Raw genomic sequence first — 20,435 nt, 5'->3', positions numbered from 1 at the left:
ACTATATGGGCGTTGTGACCGTTTATTAATGAGAGCAGTTCTGGGACCTTTCTATAGACGCTCCTGCAGTTTACTATTAGCACATTAGTATTGTTATTCCCTGTTGCATTTTGCCTACTCCTACCTTGCCGCGTCTCAGGAGGCGTCTTGTCGGGCCTACGGAGGGAATTCTCTAACCTAAAAAACCCCCATGTGCACTCCACACGTACTCCGCTACCCTTGTAGCCGCTTTCGGCGTGTAGTGCACGCCTGACCTATTCAAGGGGACCCTACATTTCTCCACACGATAGCGGAGGCCGAGAAATTTGCACCCCAGATCTCCGCAGAATCTTCTGAGCCTCTGGTTTAAGCCTTCCACTCGGCTCCAAACCAGAGGACCGCTATCGGTTCTGGGAACGATACTACAAATAGTTAGCTCTGATTCCACCCCGCGAGCGAGGCTTTCCGCCTTCACCAATTCCGCCAACCGCCTGTACAAACTGAGGATGACCTCTGAACCCAGACGGCAGGAGTCATTGGTGCCGACATGAGCAACAATTTGCAGTCGTGTGCACCCAGTGCTCTCTATCGCCGCCGGTAGGGCCTCCTCCACATCTCGAATGAGACCCCCCGGCAAGCAGACGGAGTGAACACTGGCCTTCTTCCCCGACCTTTTCGCTATCCATCACCCGCCTAACGTTGGAGCTCCCAATAACTAATAAACCCCTCCCCCCGTGTGCCTGCTCGGACCTTGCTGAAGGAGCAGCCACATGTCCACTCACAGGCAGAGCGGGCGATGCCACACGGCCAGCCTCCACATTTACCCTCCGCCTCGTGCGCCGCGAACGCCGCTGAACCCGCCACTCCCCTTGGGGAGAGGGGGGCCCAACCGCGCCCGGTACCCGCGAAGATGTCTCGACAGCAGGGACAGTGGGGGAAGCATGTAACACCTGGGGTGTACCTTGCGACGCACCAGACTCCCCACTGCCGCTACACTCCGAGGCAGCAGCCTGAAGACGGCTGACCGCGGCCATCAACACGTTTAGCTGTTCGCGAACAGTGGCCAGCTCCTCCTGCGTCCGTACACAGCAGTCACACATCCTATCCCTCCTAAGGAATCAATTTACTGAAGAGAGTTAATCAACTTTTAACTAGACTGTTAATTCACTAAAGGCGGCTGACTATTGACTAAACTGTGATCACTAGCCACTTCTTATAGAAAACAAAGAAATAGCACTACCTGTCTCTGGACTGTATTCAAAACAAACACTAGCACTACTGGCACTATGGCTGACTAAAGGGACTCTCTCTGACTGTATTCAAAACAAACACGAAATCTATGGAACACTATTAATAGCATTCGACAAATAAAGCTACCAAAAAAAAAAAAAAAACACGGAAGAAGAAGTGACAAGTAAGAAAAATACAGTTAATACTAAAATTAAGGTAGCTCGCTGCACAGCAGACGTGAAGCAGACGGCGGTTAGGACGACACTGACACTACTGGCACTATGGCTGACTAAAGGGACTCTCTCTGACTGTATTCAAAACAAACACGAAATCTGTGGAACACTATTAATAGCACTCGACAAATAAAGCTTCCTAAAAAAAAAAAAAAAAAAAAAAACAACACGGAGAAGAAGTGACAAGTAAGAATCTTGGTTACTCTTCAGTAGAATGTACAGTAAGCTGCAACTTTTAACTAGACTGTTAATTCACTAAAGGCGGCTGACTATTGACTAAACTGTGATCACTAGCCACTTCTTATAGAAAACAAAGAAATAGCACTACCTGTCTCTGGACTGTATTCAAAACAAACACTAGCACTACTGGCACTATGGCTGACTAAAGGGACTCTCTCTGACTGTATTCAAAACAAACACGAAATCTATGGAACACTATTAATAGCATTCGACAAATAAAGCTACCAAAAAAAAAAAAAACACGGAAGAAGAAGTGACAAGTAAGAAAAATACAGTTAATACTAAAATTAAGGTAGCTCGCTGCACAGCAGACGTGAAGCAGACGGCGGTTAGGACGACACTGACACTACTGGCACTATGGCTGACTAAAGGGACTCTCTCTGACTGTATTCAAAACAAACACGAAATCTGTGGAACACTATTAATAGCACTCGACAAATAAAGCTTCCTAAAAAAAAAAAAAAAAAACAACACGGAGAAGAAGTGACAAGTAAGAATCTTGGTTACTCTTCAGTAGAATGTACAGTAAGCTGCAATTCACAGGTTCGATGTCAGTGTTTATTGCTACAATTGAACGGCGGTAATGTTGACGTGTGACTCGCTTCATATCGTTTGTTGACATGCGGCTAACCTCATTGCTCTACTAGCATCAACTGTTCACGCGGCTAACCTCATTGCTCTACTAGCATCAACTGTTCAGTTTCCATCACTGATTTGGTTTCCCGTACAGTGCAATGGAAGCCTCGTCAAATGAGATGTTGGTAGATGCTCATTTGATGTACGGATTAGCAGGTGGTAGTGGCCATGGCGTTCACCGTTTGTTTTGGGAGAGATTTCCAGAACGGCGGTGCTCCGACAGGAGGACGTGTGAAGGAACTGATCCATTGTATCAGGGAGCTTGGGCGACTGGGGAGGTCTAGAAGAACGAGGACAGCTCGACTGGAGGGGGAACTTCTTCGTGTAGTTGACGACAACTGAAGAGTAAGACAGCTGCAACAAGTAATGTTGACCACATGACTGTATAAAGAGTGGTTATTACAACTTGCTGCAACCGTGCCATGTTTACAAACTGAGCTCTAACGTGGAAGTAAAACGTTTGCAGGCCTATGTCCTTATAACGCATCTTTTTAATCTTACATGTGACGAACGTTTCCTGAAAGTTTGGTCATACCTTCTTGTTACACTCTTTATATCTAGGACTGCTGGCGGCTTTAAGAGGCAAAATCGCTTATAACATAATCAGAGTAAAAGAAGACTTGGATGCTCTAAATCCTGCCCGGCAAAGCTTGGCTCATTTGATATTCCCCTCCAGTGAGCGCTTCCCCCTCCGACTCTGCTCTGACGGTGTCGTAACGACCTATTGTCCTTAGCCCTCGGTTCTGTTGTTCATCAGCAATCGAATGGGGCAGCGTCTCTTCGACTTCGCCGGCGTCGTTAGTCTGCTTGCTGCAGGCGTTACGTTCAGATTTACTCTCCTTAATACTGCGCTATCGTTCAAATTCTCATTGATATTTTTAGGCATATATATATATACAGCTATACATACATATATATATATATATATATATATATATATATATCGAGTTTATTCTCATACATACAATGTACAAAGCATATGTGTACTGAGTGGACTATGTGAGGAAGATGTTCATACATTCGTTTCACAAGCTGTAACCACCACGTTGTTTCACTCACACCACAACACAATTGAATCACTTTGTTTTTACCTCTCAGAAAATTTCTTTTTACACCCAGGTTGAGAACCAACGTGTCAGCGTATAGTACTTGTTGCAGAAATAGAAAGAAGGAAAATAATCTGATAGATAGTGCAAGCTTTGTTTCAATATTCAGAATACAAAAAGAATAAACACACGAAATGATGTCTTACAAATTCACATGAATGTAATTTTATATGTGATGACCATTCTTGTATCTAGAATGTGAACTGGAATGAAAAAATAAAACAATAAGTGGCTTGATGAACCTTTCAGTACGATCTGACATGTGAGAACTTGTTGAATTTTCTCGCCTACCATACAAAATAAAAATATCAGTGCATCTGAAGAGGTATTGTGATAATAAGTCGCGAAATCACAAATCTTATGGAAGAAAGATTTAGAGATAGTTTTTGACAATATACTGTTTGAAATTATGACGGTAGGAGCCCTGTGATACAGGGAATAGAAGGTTACCGATTGCTTGCACAACAGCAATTGTTAAGAGTCGACGCACATGAGAGGGGGGCAGACATCAAGAGAAAGGTGAGGCAGGACTGTTGTCTATTGCCCACGTTAGTGAATCAGAACATTGCATAAGGAGAGAAGCAAACCCAAGGATAAATCTGGAAAATTAATTAAAATATTGTTAGAAACAGCAATTGACTTGATAGATTACTAGAATGGATTGAAGTGTCTTGAAAAGAGGTTAGCCGGCCGAAGTGGCCGAGCGGTTCTAGGCGCTACAGTCTGGAACCGCGCGACCGCTACGGTCGCAGGTTCGAATCCTGCCTCGGGCATGGATATGTGCGATGTCCTGAGGTTAGTTAGGTTTAAGTAGTTGTCAGTTCTAGGGAACTGATGACCTTAGCAGTTAAGTCCCGTAGTGCTCAGAGCCATTTGAATTTGAAAAGAGGTCAACAAACGTAAAGTGTTAATGGTAATGGAAAGTAGTCGAATTAAATCAGGTGTTTCTAAGGTAATTAAATTACGAAATATGATATTAAAAGTAGATGAGTTTTGCCATTTAGAGAGCAAAATAACAAAATCACAAGTACAGAGCATGAAATGCGGGCTAACAAGATCAAGAAAACTTTTTTTACAAAAGAGAAATACCATACGTTAACATGCATTATAAATTTAAAAGTAGGTAAGTCTTTCTCAAAGTATGTGTCTAGTATAGTCTTACTCGTAATCGAAACTTTGACGACAAACAAAATGTCTGAAGTCCGATACTCAACGATCTCCTCGAGAACGGAGAAACCATTAAGAGTAACGTGTATTGCGAGACACTCCGTAGCCTGCACACGTCCATCAGGAGCAAACGGTTTAGGTTGCTCATGGAGGGACGATGACAGATTTTTTGCACACGTTTTATTTAGCGACGAAGCGTCATTCACCAACAGCGGTAACGTAAATCGGCATAATATATACTATTGGGCAACGAAAAATGCACGATGGCTGCGACAAGTTGAACGTCAGCGACCTTGGCGGGTTAATGTATGGTGCGGCATTATGGGAGGAAGGATAATTGGCCCCCATTTTATCGGTGACAATCTAAATGGTGCAATGTATGCTCATTTCCTACGTAATGTTCTACCGATGTTACTACAAGATGTTTCACTGCATGACAGAATGGCGATGTACTTCCAACATGATGGATGTCCGGCACATAGCTCGCGTGCGGTTGAAGCACTGTTGAATAGCATATTTCATGACAGGTGGACTGGTCGTCGAAGCACCATACCATGGCCCGCACGTTCACCGGATCTGACGTCCCCGTATTTCTGTGGGGAAAGGTGAAGGATATTTGCTATCGTGATCCACCGACATGTGCTAACATTACGGAAGGCCAACTACTTGCTGTTGAGACGAATGTCGTTACACGTATTGCGAAATGCATTGAGGTTGACGGGCATCATATTGAGCATTTATTGCATTAATGTGGTATTTACATTTAATCACGCTGTAAGAGCATGCGTTCTCAGAAATGATAAGTTCACGAAGGTACATGTATCACATTGGGACAACCGAAATAAAATGTGCAAACGTACCTACGTTCTGTATTTTAATTTAAAAACGTAACTGTTACCAACTGTTCGTCTAAAATTGTGAGCCATATGTTTGTGACTATTACAGCGCCATCTATCACGAAGTGAAAAAAGTGGTCCAACTAAAACATTCATATTTCTTTACGTTCTACACGCATATGTAATACGAAATGGGGGTTCCTATTTTTTTAAAAAACGCAGTTGATATCCGTTTGACCTATGGCTGCGCCATCTAGCGGGCCAACCATAGCACCATCTGGTTTCCCCCTTCAAGCTAGACAAGTTTCGTTCTTTGTAATTTTTTCGTTTGACGCTTAGTTCGTGAGATATTCGACCCGGTCACTATCAATGAACCACCCTGTATAGGCGTTGACGACTGGAGCGCCGTGTTCTGCTTGTTTTCATATATCTGTATTTGAATACGCATGCCTTTACCAGTTTCTTTGGCGCTTCAGTGTAGTTGCCAACGCTAGGAAAAAAGGAAGAGGGCAGCGCCAGTGGGAGAGAAATAAAGAGAAAAAAAGTGAAAGTCGCCAAGGGCCAGTGATAATGAGAAAGACTATGACAATGACACCGTGGAAGAAAGAGATAGTGACAATGAGAAGAGACAAGTGCAGTGAGAAGGTATGAATGAGATACTAGCAGCAAGAGAGAGCAAGTAGCAGACAGCGAGAGTGACAGCAGACAGTAGTAGTAGGACAGAGCGAAGGAGACTGTGGCTGTGAGAGAGGAGAGATTGACAGGTAGAGATTCACAAAGAGATAATGACAATGTATTGGGCTGAATGAGTGAGAGGTGAGCTCCATGTTAAAAAGAGCGCCAATATGTTCGCTTGCCAAAAGATTTCGGGAAAATTTTTAAAGATCTTCAGGAAGATAGAATGATGTAGATGGTACCCCACTTTTCAGTCAAAGTATTTAAACAGGAGCATATTCGCCCCTTTCGTGTTCCGATAGAAACATTTTCCTTCTGTTATAGTTATGATTTAATCGGTTTGTTACCCCAGTTACTATTAGTTCTGTGTAAGCTGAAAAGCTTGTAATATGAAATCAACAAAACACGGAACAGTGAATCAGCTATCGAACGCGTACACTTTTAACCCAGTGTTCTCGATCTGTTCTGTGTGTGTTCAGTACAGTACGTAACAAATGCAGAACAGTTTCTTTACAGGTATTGTTCGTAATATCGACCGCCATGACCATGGCAAGGTGTACAGTGACGCGTCATCGACTGTCGTACACGCTCCAGTACTGCGACGTGGCTGCCGTCGCTGCGCGAGCACTTCAGTCGTTGTGCATTCACTGATCCCATATGCGAGGTGCGTACCAGTCAGCTCTTCATCAGTAAACCTGTCTATATTGTTGTGTATCAATTAACGAACACTGCTGGAAACAGAAACCCGAAACAGAAACTAGGACAAAGAGTAAAGTGGGCATTACTGCTGTCTGCAGTAAGTACCGTGAGTAAATAGAGCAAATTAGTTTCCAAACAAGAGACATAATGCATATCAGTTTAAAGCCACACTGACTGTCAATCGACAGTGACTGTTTCAAAAACACGAAAAGGTTTCTCAGGGACCGATAGTAGTCACAAAATTTGTTGACTTCCTTACTTATTAATAAACCGAAATATTTCGAGGTACGGGCCTCATCTTGACTAGAATGGCAATACATTGAAGAAAAGAATACGTAGAAGTTAAAGTTGTTCTTTACAGTCCTAACATGTGCTGAGGTCATCTTGTGGAGAAAGTGAAGGATAACCTAATACGAAGGTGCATTCACTTTGTTTGTTAATCTGCTGCTCTCATAATAAATTTCAAATAATCACTCACGTTGTTCATAATGAATGACTGTCTTCTTGTGATGTGTACAGTTATCTCAATTACTATGGCTCCTTCAATCTTGACTACAAACCTGAAATAGGCATTTAAAACAACGTCAACTCTACTGTGCAGTGTTTTGAGGATGCGTTGCAAGTTTATGAATAGTGCTTAACAAGAACCAAGAACTCATATCAACGATGGTAATTATATACACAACAAGAAGACAGCCATTTCATACGAACAACGTGAATGATTATTTAAATAATTTTATGTGAACAGCAGACCAACAAACCAAGTGAATATTTGATTATCCCCGTCTATCGCCACAGGATGGCCATAGTTTAAGCCAAAACTGTAAAGAATAACTTAAATACCTGTGAGTACTTTTGTTAAATCTATTTGTGTTACCATTATAGGCTGAAAGTGAGATTAGCATCTCGAAACATGTTGCTTTATTAAATAAAAATGTACATGAATCTAAAGAGCACTTTCTTTAACCATATGCAATATTCAAAACTGGAGTACCCATAAGATTCGTTGGCTAATTAGATTCGAGTCCAAACTTGAATCCGTCGTTCACCGGCCACATAATTGAAATTTAGGTGTTATCAGTTAAGTCACAATGCGTTGTTGTAATTCCCAACTTCGTTACATTATTGATGACCTGTTACTGCGTAAGGTGTTTGCGTTAGGCTGTCACGAAATCGAAGGTAAAGAGAGAAGAACCTCGTATCATGCTACTTTCAAGCAGGTTTATCTCTACGACGCCGTACAATAGTATGCCAAAATCTACAGCAGGGTTTTGAGAAAAAAAACTTCAAGAATCTCAGCGGTATGTCATCAGAATTCCTAGAGAGAAGAATTTTAGGATGGGCCAAACAGGCAACGCTGATGAGACACCAGTTTGGTTTAATACGCTACGTAATTACACGATTGATGAGAAGAGGACAAAAGAAGTTACCACTAAAACGTCAGGGTGTGAAAGACGGTTCATAACTGTAATGATGGCAATCACCGCAAACGGGCACAAACTTCACCCACTCTTTATCTCCAAGCGGAAAACAAGACCCAAGAGAACTAAAAATGAAAAGCTGTTCCCTGATGACGTCATTGTTCGAAATAAACAGAAGGGATGGATGACTGAAACTTTAATGCTTGTCTGACTCCGCAAAGTGGACTTTGCAACTACCATCAATGTTTTGTTTTGATGCACATCATGTTCATCTCACTGACAACGTAAAAAAAGCGCCACAGCCTAGCCAGTGGCCTTGTTATTATTCCTAGAGGAATGAGTTTGTGTTACAACTCCTGGATGTTAGTATAAATGAATCTTTGAAAGGACCAATACGAAAAATGGTTTCGGAAACCTAATCGTGAACTGACTCAGACAGAAAAAAATTAAGCGTGATGCACCCCACTTTATTGCACACTCTGTGTCGACTGTCTGGAAATGCATCGAAGCATCAGTGATCGTAAAATCATTCAAGAAACGCTGTATTTCAAATACTCTGGACGGCAGTGAAGATGGTGTGCTCTGTAACGAGAACGAGGATGAGGGGGAAAGAGGAAATGAATACGTTTCTGATGTAGACTCCTTCGAGGATACCAGTAATGACAACATTAGTGAATAATGACGAATAACGCCTGTAATTTACGGTAAGTTTGCTTTCATTACATGTAGGTAATCAAGTTAGGCGTTCTTTTTGAACAGTGACTTTCACTTAACAATGGGTCACTTAAAAGTTGTTGTTTTGATTGTTTCTGCGTACAGCCACGGTTGTGTAAAATAAATTTAGCCTATCTGTGATCCGCCAACAAACTTTTTTACGATTGTAATTTTTAAAATTGGGGCGCGCATTGCATTTGCATACGATGGCATATTCGAGTCGCCTAAATACGGTAAGTAAGTCAACAAATTTTGTGACTGGTAGCGGTCTGTGAAAAACCTTTACTACATTCTATCTACATGACTGCTCTGCAATTCATGTTTAGGTTGTTCGCAGAGGGTTCGATGAGTCACCTTCAAGCTATTTCTGTATTGCTCCACTCTTGAACATCAAGCGGGAAAAACGAACATTTACATCTTTCCGTGTGGCTTCTGATATCTCTTATTTTATTACAATCACCATTTTTTCCTCCATTGGTAGGTGGTGCTAACAAAATATTTTTGCATTCGGAAGAGAAAGTTGGTGGTTGAAATTTTGTGAAAAGCTCTTGCCGCAACGACAAACGCTTTTGTTTTGAAGATTGCCATCCCAACTCGCGTATCATATTCGTGATGTTCCCTCCCCTTCTTCGCGATAATAGAAAACGAGCTGCCCTTCTTTGAAGTATTTCGATGTCTTCCGTCAATCCCATCTGATACGGATCCCACACAGCGCGGCAGTACTCCAGAAGAGGACAAACGAGCTTATGTATGCAGTCTCTAGTAGCCCCCTGCATCTTCTGTTATTCAAATAAAACGCAGTCTTTGGTTCACTTTCTTCACAACATTATCTGCGTAATCATTCCAATTTAAGTTATTAGTAACTGTAATCCCTAAGTATTAAGTTGAGCTAATAGGTTTTAGATTAGTGTGATTTATGGCATAACAGAAATTTACGGGATTCCTCTTAGTATTCACGTGGATGTCCTAACACTTTCCATGCATACCACTTGTCTAAATCATTTTGAAATTGGTTTTGATACTCTGATAACTTTACTAGGCGGTAAATAACAGTGTCATCTGCAAAGAATCTAAGACAGCTATCTATATTATCTACTAAATCATTTATATAGGTTAGAAAGAGCAGAGGGCTTACAACACTCCCTCACGACTGAGGCGATACTCCATTGGCACGCAAGTTGTGTAGGACTCCGTTGTGAGGAACGTTGTCGCAAGTCTTCTGGAAGTCTAGAAGTGTGGAATTAATCTGAGATCCCCTACCAATAACACTCATTTATTTTTGTGAATAAAATGCAAGTTGTGTTCCACAAGAACAATATTTTCTAAATCTATGATATTTATGTATCAACAGATCATTTGGTTCAAGCGGTTCTAGGCGCTTCAGTCTGGAACCGCGCGACCGCTACGGTCGCAGGTTCGAATCCTACGCCGGGCATGGATGTGTGTGGTGTCCTTAGGTTAGTTAGGTTTAAGTAGTTCTAAGTTCTAGGGGACTGATGACCTCCGCTGTTAAGTCCCATAGTGCTCAGAGCCATGTGAACCATTTTTGATCGTTTGGTTCGACGTAATTCGTAATGTTCGAACACAGTACATATCGTCAGTATGTGCATGTTGTTCAGGTAGTTCCAGTTCAGTACATATACAAAGATAAATGCAGTAAGAAATCAAACGGAACACAATTACTATGTAACGAGGCACTGTAGATAAGGGATCCCTTGTACGAAAATACTCAGTAAATGCCTCTGTGCAACCATCGAAATTCCATTGGCGGAATTCGAGCTTGGTGGACAACAATGGAAGTTCCTTGTAAACACTGCGCTTCACGTATTATCTCTGTGCTATACCGTTACTGACGATGTGCCTGTGGGCGCGTATGTGGTTCTGCGGCGCGAGTTAACGTCCTCTTCTGAGAGAAAGCTCAGCTTAGACCTGCCTTCGCCCGTACAAACACTGACTGCTGCGTGCAAGCCTTGTTTACGCGCCATCCGCTCTTCCTTTGCTCGCCACATACTGTAGAAAGCGACGTCAACTCTTACTTTCGTAAGGGTCCCCTCCTCATCATTTCGTCTTGCCACACCCGCGCTTGTGAGAAGTGCGACTCCGGTGCTTTTGCTTTTGTGCATATACTCGTTTAGCGACGAGATAGAACATCCTTTCACATTTCATAACGGCCTATCGAAGACCCACAGCAATATTTAACACTAGATTACTAAACACTTGTAAAATTTACGATTCGAATTGGTACCAGTCCGTGGTTCCCACCAAATCTGGTATTGTCAGTATGTTGTTGTTGTGGTCTTCAGTCCTGAGACTGGTTTGATGCAGCTCTCCATGCTACTCAATCCTGTGCAAGCTTCTTCATGTCCCAGTACTTACTGCAACCTACATCCTTCTGAATCTGCTTAGTGTATTCATCTCTTGGTCTCCCTCTACGATTTTTACCCTCCACGCTGCCCTCCAATGCTAAATTTGTGATCCCCTGATGCCTCAAAACATGTCCTACCAACCGATCCCTTCTTCTAGTCAAGTTGTGCCACAAACTTCTCTTCTCCCCAATCCTATTCAATACCTCCTCATTAGTTACGTGATCTACCCACCTTATCTTCAGCATTCTTCTGTAGCACCACATTTCGAAAGCTTCTATTCTCTTCTTGTCCAAACTATTTATCGTCCATGTTTCACTTCCATACATGGCTACACTCCATACAAATACTTTCAGAAACGACTTCCTGACACTTAAATCTATACTCGATGTTAACAAATTTCTCTTCTTCAGAAAAGCTTTCCTTGCCATTGCCAGTCTACATTTTATATCCTCTCTACTTCGACCATCATCAGTTATTTTACTCCCTAAATAGCAAAACTCCTTTACTACTTTAAGTGTCTCATTTCCTAATCTAATTCCCTCAGCATCACCCGATTTAATTTGACTACATTCCATTATCCTCGTTTTGCTTTTGTTGATGTTCATCTTATACCCTCCTTTCAAGACACTGTCCATTCCGTTCAACTGCTCTTCCAAGTCCTTTGCTGTCTCGGACAGAATTACAGTGTCATCGGCGAACCTCAAAGTTTTTACTTCTTCTCCATGAATTGTCAGTATAGGGTGTACTTATTTTGTACCTGACATGCCATTGGAGACCTTATACACTGAAGTGACATAAGTCTTGGGATTGCAATATGAACATGTACAGATGGCGGTAGTATCGGGTACCCAAGGTATAAACGGGAAGTGTATTGGTGGGCCGGCCGGAGTGGCCGAGCGGTTCTAGGCGCTACAGTCTGGAACCGCGCGACCGCTACGGTCGCAGGTTCGAAGCCTGTCTCGGGCTTGGATGTGTGTGATGTCCTTCGGTTAGTTAGGTTTAAGTAGTTCTAAGTTCTAGGGGACTGATGTTAAGTCCCATAGCGCTCAGAGCCAGCCATTTGTATAGGTGGAGCTGTTGTTTGCACTGAGGTGATGCATGTGAAATGTGTCCGACGTGATTATAGTCCCACGACGGGAATCAACAGGCTTTGAATGCGGAATGGTAGTTGGAGCTAGACGCATGGAATATTCAATTTTGAAAACTGTAAGGTAATTCAGTATTCCCAGATCGACAGGGTCAAGAGTGTTCAGAGAATACCACATTTCGGGCATCACCTCTCTCCAAGGACAGCGCAGTGGCCGACAGCTTTCGCTCAACGACCGAGAGCAGCGTCGTTTGTGTAGAGTTGTCAGTGCTAAAAAACAAGCAACACTGCGTGAAATAACTGCAGAAATCAATGTCCTTTAGGAAGTGCGGCGAAATTTGGCATTAATGAGCTATGGCAGCAGATGACCTACGCGATTGCATCTGCCAACAGTTCCTGCAGTTCCTGCCCTGGGCTCGTGACCATTTTCAGTTGGATCCTAGACGACTGGAAAACCGTGGCCTTGTCAGAAGAGTACCGATTTCAGTTTGTAAGTGCTGATGTTAGGGTACAAGCGTGGTGCAGAACCCTGGAAGCCATGCATTTCAGCCATTCTTTGACATCATGTTTCCAAATAACGATGGGATTTTCATGGATGACAATGTGCTATGACACCAGGCCACAATTGTTCGCGATTCGTTTGAAAAACATTCTAGGTAGTTCGAGCGAACGATTTGGCCACCTAGATCGCCCGACATGAATCCCACCGAACATTTTTGGGACGTAATCGAGAGGTCAGATCGTGCAAAATGGTTCAAATGGCTCTGACCACTATGGGACTTAACATCTGAGGTCATCACTCCCCTAGAACTTAGAACTACTTAAACCTAACTAACCTAACGACATCACACACATCCATGCCCGAGGCAGGATTCGAACCTGCGACCGTAGCGGTCGCGCGGTCCCAGACTGAAGCGCCAAGAACCGCTCGGCCATACCGGCCGGCTCAGATCGTGCACAAAACGACTTGTTGAGTCAATGCCACATCGAGGTGCTGTACTGCGCCAACAAAAAGAGCTCCGACACGTGGTACCCCTTGACTTTTGTCGCCTCATTGTAGTTGTAATTAACTAATGCATAGACTATAACTTATGACTTCATTTAAATACAAAGGAAGGATACTGGAATTGAAGATAGTAACAACATAATATTCCCACTTTAGTGTTCCAGGGTTAATATGAAGCCATCAATTAGCCATTGGAGTTCTAAACTATCTCGTTGTGTGTAACGAACATATTGCACATATGTAATTGCTATGTGCTGCGAATACATGGCCCAACAAAGCGGTAAAACTAAAAACTGCACGTCTTAGACGAATTCAAAGTGGACCGCCTATGCTACAGAGTGCTCAACACCACACCTGCTAAGCTGTTGGTTGCGATACTGAACGTGTTCCCACTAGAATTTAGAGTGGAGTAAAGAGGCGCATAGAATTTTCTGACATTGTGGAAGTAGATGTTTTTTTTATTTTAATGTTGCGTGGATAATTTGTATTAGTAATTGTAAAGATGTAGAATGAGTCATTTTACTTAACCCGTTTCATATCCCTGAGTAAAATATGGCTACGTGCTAACTATTCACGAATACACTTTTTAATATAGATGTGAATTAGTAATTCCACATTTTAGACATTACAAAAGAAGAAATTCTTGTGTGTAATAGAAGGAGTTGTCAAGGAGAAATTTTTACAGTTTGTCTTCAAATTTAACTTTGTTGCCTCCCAGACATTTTATACGATTGGGCAGACGATCAAGAATTTTGATGGCAGCATTGCACTTCCATTTTTGTGCTTAAGACATCCTTGATGTGGAATAATGAATGCCCTTTTCCTTTTGCTATTTTAATAATATAAATCATTGTTCCTTTTGAACTGCCGTGGGCTATTTGCAGCAAACTTCGTTAGGGATTGAGTGTACTGTGAAGCAGTAGTTAAAATGCCTAACTCCTTGAAAAGATGGGTATGCACCTTTAGGCACATTTTTGAACAATGAAAACTTTCTTTCTTAACGACGAATTACTCTAGAACATTATTGTTTATGTCTTATTTAATGAGAATACACAAGATATGTTAACTTATTGATCTGTCAGTGATCGGAATACAAACGTGGCTGATTTGTTTTAAGAGTTCCAAAATGTTATTTTTTCCATTTGTACTGCATTATCATCAATATGGACAACTAAAAATTATGAAGTGCTGCAGCTCCAACTAAGCTGCAAATAAAGTAGTAACCTAATTGAAAATGGCAGGAAATATGCGACAGAATAGCAACAGGGAGGGTAATCATTCGCCGTCTCCCAAATACAAAAGAAAAATGAAAAGCGAGTCACTTAAAGGCAACTAAACTAGTAATCCATCACTCTATGGGGTATGGTTAATATTGCTAGCACACAAGGTTGGGGTACAGGCATATAATACACTGCTGGAAATTGAAATAAGAACACCGTGAATTCATTGTCCCAGGAAGGGGAAACTTTATTGACACATTCCTGGGGTCAGATACATCACATGATCACACCGACAGAACCACAGGCACATAGACACAGGCAACAGAGCATGCACAATGTCGGCACTAGTACAGTGTATATCCACCTTTCGCAGCAATGCAGGCTGCTATTCTCCCATGGAGACGATCGTAGAGATGCTGGATGTAGTCCTGTGGAACGGCTTGCCATGCCATTTCCACCTGGCGCCTCAGTTGGACCAGCGTTCGTGCTGGACGTGCAGACCGCGTGAGACGACGCTTCATCCAGTCCCAAACATGCTCAATGGGGGACAGATCCGGAGATCTTGCTGGCCAGGGTAGTTGACTTACACCTTCTAGAGCACGTTGGGTGGCACGGGATACATGCGGACGTGCATTGTCCTTTTGGAACAGCAAGTTCCCTTGCCGGTCTAGGAATGGTAGAACGATGGGTTCGATGACGGTTTGGATGTACCGTGCACTATTCAGTGTCCCCTCGACGATCGCCAGTGGTGTACGGCCAGTGTAGGAGATCGCTCCCCACACCATGATGCCGGGTGTTGGCCCTGTGTGCCTCGGTCGTATGCAGTCCTGATTGTGGTGCTCACCTGCACGGCGCCAAACACGCATACGACCATCATTGGCACCAAGGCAGAAGCGACTCTCATCGCTGAAGACGACACGTCTCCATTCGTCCCTCCATTCACGCCTGTCGCGACACCACTGGAGGCGGGCTGCACGATGTTGGGGCGTGAGCGGAAGACGGCCTAACGGTGTGCGGGACCGTAGCCCTGCTTCATGGAGACGGTTGCGAATGGTCCTCGCCGATACCCCAGGAGCAACAGTGTCCCTAATTTGCTGGGAAGTGGCGGTGCGGTCCCCTACGGCACTGCGTAGGATCCTACGGTCTTGGCGTGCATCCGTGCGTCGCTGCGGTCCGGTCCCAGGTCGACGGGCACGTGCACCTTCCGCCGACCACTGGCGACAACATCGATGTACTGTGGAGACCTCACGCCCCACGTGTTGAGCAATTCGGCGGTACGTCCACCCGGCCTCCCGCATGCCCACTATACGCCCTCGCTCAAAGTCCGTCAACTGCACATACGGTTCACGTCCACGCTGTCGCGGCATGCTACCAGTGTTAAAGACTGCGATGGAGCTCCGTATGCCACGGCAAACTGGCTGACACTGACGGCGGCGGTGCACAAATGCTGCGCAGCTAGCGCCATTCGACGGCCAACACCGCGGTTCCTGGTGTGTCCGCTGTGCCGTGCGTGTGATCATTGCTTGTACAGCCCTCTCGCAGTGTCCGGAGCAAGTATGGTGGGTCTGACACACCGGTGTCAATGTGTTCTTTTTTCCATTTCCAGGAGTGTATATGGTTGTGCAGAAATTGGCATCTCACACCACGTTGTTTCGAAGTGCGTCAGTGAAGAAGACATCCGACATTCAAAGGAGGCTCCTATGAAATAAACAATTTTTCTTCGAATATTGCGATAAAAATCCTTCAAATAAAGTTTTCGCTGAACAGTTTTGAGGAAATGTAGGCGACACGTAACAAGTACGAGAACATGCTGAACAGTAATAACTTCAAATTTTTATGTGAAAACTCTTAAAGGATTTTAAATAAAAGGAACATTATTAATATTCTGCATTTTTATTCTTCATGTCTACATATTTGTGGTCCTCCGCTGCAAGAGGGCTCAGTATTGTGGTGTGTAACATGAGAGTGTGTTTGCTGTAGCCGAGTTTCAAATTCGAAGAGTTAGTCCACACATGGAGCATCCTCTCCTTGTCCATGACAGTGCCAGAGCACACACGTGCACTGCCAAATATGCAACAGTTCGTCGTCTTTTTTAATCATTTTTTTTCTTTTTTTCTTTGTAGAGAACAAAAGTAATAATCACCTACTATATGAGCAAAAAGTTGCAGGTAATTAGAAAACAAATAAAAACCTCTAGTGTATGAAAATAAAAGACGACGTTCTTCATAAAATAACACAATATTCCTTGAAAACGTAAAACATAAATCAGTATATTTTCTCAACATCCTTCCGTTTTTTTGTAAAGGTAAATAAGTATATGTCTCACCATCAGCAGCAACCCAACTTTTTTATTTTATTTTTATGGGGAAGCACAGGAGAAAAAGAAACAAATAGGCAGCAGATAGAGAGCTATGCGTGAAAAGGATAAACATGTGTAAGGAAAAAAAAACTTGTAAGATGACTAAAAAGAGAAGTGAAAGAAATTAGGAATACTTTCTGCGCCACGCTCCATTTGGCGCGCCATCAGAACAACGTCCGTTCTATCATTGACCATTAGAAGGGGAACGAGGGATCGTCCAGTCTTGGCTGGCACGTTTCGTTGAGATTCCAGCTCCGAGGCGGGTTGGCGACAATACTCTGTAAATAGTTCGCGAAAATGGCCCGATAGTGTCGATGTCAGCGAAGGGTGTGGTGATGGACTTGAAGGCGTGTCCAAAAGTCCTCCGGATCGACGATGTCGTCCCGGAACAGGTAGTTGATAGCCATGCCACTGATACATGTGATAGCGTGCCGCTTAGACGATGGAGAGCGAGTCGTGTCAGGATATACCATCATGGCAGGAGATACGTGATGTGGGGGTACTCTGAGTTAGAAAGCCACAATCTTCTGCACGAGGGTCCAGACATCTGCTGCTGGCCCACACTCAAAACGATGTAAATCTGTATCTTCGACATTGCACTTGAGGCACAGGAGTGAGTTGACCAGCACGATGCGATGCAGTTTCTGTCTCGTAGTATATTTTCCGTTGACGAGAAAGTACCACGTCGCCGTGGTGTCAGTGATGTGGTATGGTTTTCCAAACTGTAGGCCATGAAACCTGGGGTGACGTGCTTCGATGGAGTTTAGGGGTGGGTACTTTCAGAGAAGGCAGTAGATGTCGCTGGTGGTTGTCTTCCTGGTCCTGGGGAGCTCGGTGGATATGTAGATGTATCCCAAAAAGAAACGGCCGATGTGCGACATCGGAGGTGGGATGTGTGCCAAAGACGTCGGTGGGCGTCTCGAAACAGGTGCGAGCTCGGTGGTCAACATTCCAGTACAACTACCATTTTGGCTTTTCCATAACTGGAGGATAGTATTGGTGTAAAGTGCCGTAGTCCTCGCTCTCACGTTAACGAGATCGAGGCCACTATCCCGCTTCGTTAAGGTGAGAGCTTCATGCTGGACTTTGAAGATGTGTTCACAACATATAAAATACCCGAAAGCCGCCTGTAATCTGGCTGCCATTGTCGCAGTGATGGGCAGAATCTGCGCGATGTGGGGTATCCGGGCTGCCAGATGGATACTGTCGAATGTGACTCTCTGGCACATATTCAACGGGCGTAGTAGGTGATTTTGTATGTTGGCCTGGATGCGTTGCAGTAGCGCCCGAAAATTGATCGCCGAGGTGCGTCGAATGTCTCGCACAGTACACCAATCCGAGACAGCGATGCGTGTCCATCAGTTGAAAGAGGACTACGCTGTCTGCGGAAAGGCCGTGGCCGACATTCATGGCGCATGATTTTGCGACGTTCATAGCACTCCCTGCCCCTGTGCTGTAACGGGTAGTCCACTGCATCGCCGCTGAACGTACGACCAGGGCCAAGCCGTCCGCGTAGGCTCGGCAGCGGAACATATGATCCCGGAGTGGAATACCTGTCAAGCGTCGTCGTTATCCGCAAATGAGTGGTTCCATCGCAATGACAAAAAGCACCGTCGATAGTGGGCAACACTACCGTACTGAGTGTTCAATCCGTATAGGTTCTGTAAGTCTGCCACTGACGAGAAGCCTGGACGTTGCCCCACGAAGGAGCCGCATAATCACTTGCGTGAACGTCGGGGAAATCGCCATCCGGTCCATCACAGCGTCGAGGAATGCATGATTGACGCGGTCATACGCTTGTTCGAAGTCGATGGAGATTAAAGCGCCTGGCAGTCGCGAGTGTGTTGCCACAGCGATCACATCTCGATATTCACTGAGGACTGTTTGAGTCGCACAGCTAGAAGGTGTGTGAAAATTTTGAAGTCGGAATTGAGCAAAGTGACCGGCCGATAACTGTCGAGTCGTGTTCCTCTGCAGGTTTCGGTACTGGTACAAGTAAGCGTTCCATGAACGTTGGTGGCGGGAGTGCCGCGCCGGACAAATGTTCCCTGTACATGTATCTCCATCATGCCAACATCAAATCTTGGAAGGTTCTGTAAAATTCGAGAGGTAAACCACCCGAGACGAGAGACCGATTCAGTGATCTGGCCACGTCGTCGGTGGTCACTTCCGCTGTCAGGAGGGTTGCAGCCGAGGCAACCTCAGCAATGGCTTCTGCACGGGCAGGCACTTCTTGACAGAAAAGTCTGTAGTGCGTTGTGAAGGCGTCCGCACTGGTGTCTTGCGAAGTCAGCCGTCGTCCATCAGGTAGGTGTAAAGTTGTCATTAAGGCCTGACGGAGTCGACGAACATTTTGAACAATATGATGAATAGAAGGTTCTTCACCGTTAATCCTATGTTGGCTGCGTGCTCGTACAATGGCTGCCTCTAGACGGCACATGGTCAAGGTTAAAAAATGGTTTAAATGGCTCTGAGAACTATGGGACTTAACATTGGAGGTCATTAGTCCCCTAGAACTTAGAACTACGTAAACCTAACTAACCTAAGGACACCACACACATCCATGCCCGAGTCAGAATTCGAACCTGCGACCGTAGCAGTCGCGCGGTTCCGGTCTGAAGCGCCTAGAACCGCTCGGCCACTGCGGCCGGCCAAGGTTAAAATCTTTGCCTTGATGCGTTGAGCTTCTTTTAGACGATCCGGGGATGGAGGAAGACCCATGAGCACGCGTAGAGCGCTCTAGTAGAAATCTGTTGTGTGGTGATTGCATCTAGTTTTGGCTCTGCCATAGTGTGTCATGTTGCGTCGGATGGCTGGTTTGACGCACAGTAACCACCATTGCAGTGTGGTCTCGTAAGGCATGATGCGTTGAACGCAAGTGTGCTACGTGTCGGTGACCTGTTGTTGACATTCAGGGCCCCGCAGTAGCGTGACAGTTTCCGAGGTCCTGCACTGCGCCATATACGCTCATAGATTGCCTACGTAGGTTCATGGTACAGATGTAGATATCATGATCCGAAAAGACAGACGGCCAACTTTCCGCGTCGAGAAGTGTGTATGCCCCGGGCGGTCGCCGCGTACCACTCTCCAAATGTCGAGGAGACGAAGGCGGCGGACGAGGTTCAAATGGCTCTGAGCACTATGGGACTTAACATCTGAGGTCATCAGTCCCCTAGAACTTAGAACTACTTAAACCTAACTAACCTAAGGACATCACACACATCCATGCCCGAGGCAGGATTCGAACCCGCGACCGGAGCGGTCGCGCGGTTCCAAACCGAAGCGCCTAGAACCGCTCGGCCACACCGGCCGGTGGTGGACGAGGAAGCGAAGTTCCGGACATGTGGTGAAATGAGGGTATTGGTCTGTACGCTCGAGAATACAGTTGAAATCTCCACCTACGATGAGATGATCGTATCTGTCGAGAATAAAGGCGTGATATCTTCTGCATAGAACTGAGA

This window comes from Schistocerca nitens, chromosome 2, assembly GCF_023898315.1.
Source record: "Schistocerca nitens isolate TAMUIC-IGC-003100 chromosome 2, iqSchNite1.1, whole genome shotgun sequence".
NCBI classification, from domain to species: Eukaryota; Metazoa; Arthropoda; class Insecta; order Orthoptera; family Acrididae; genus Schistocerca; species Schistocerca nitens.
The sequence above is the reverse complement of the archived record's forward strand: the minus strand, read 5'-3'. Positions refer to the sequence as shown.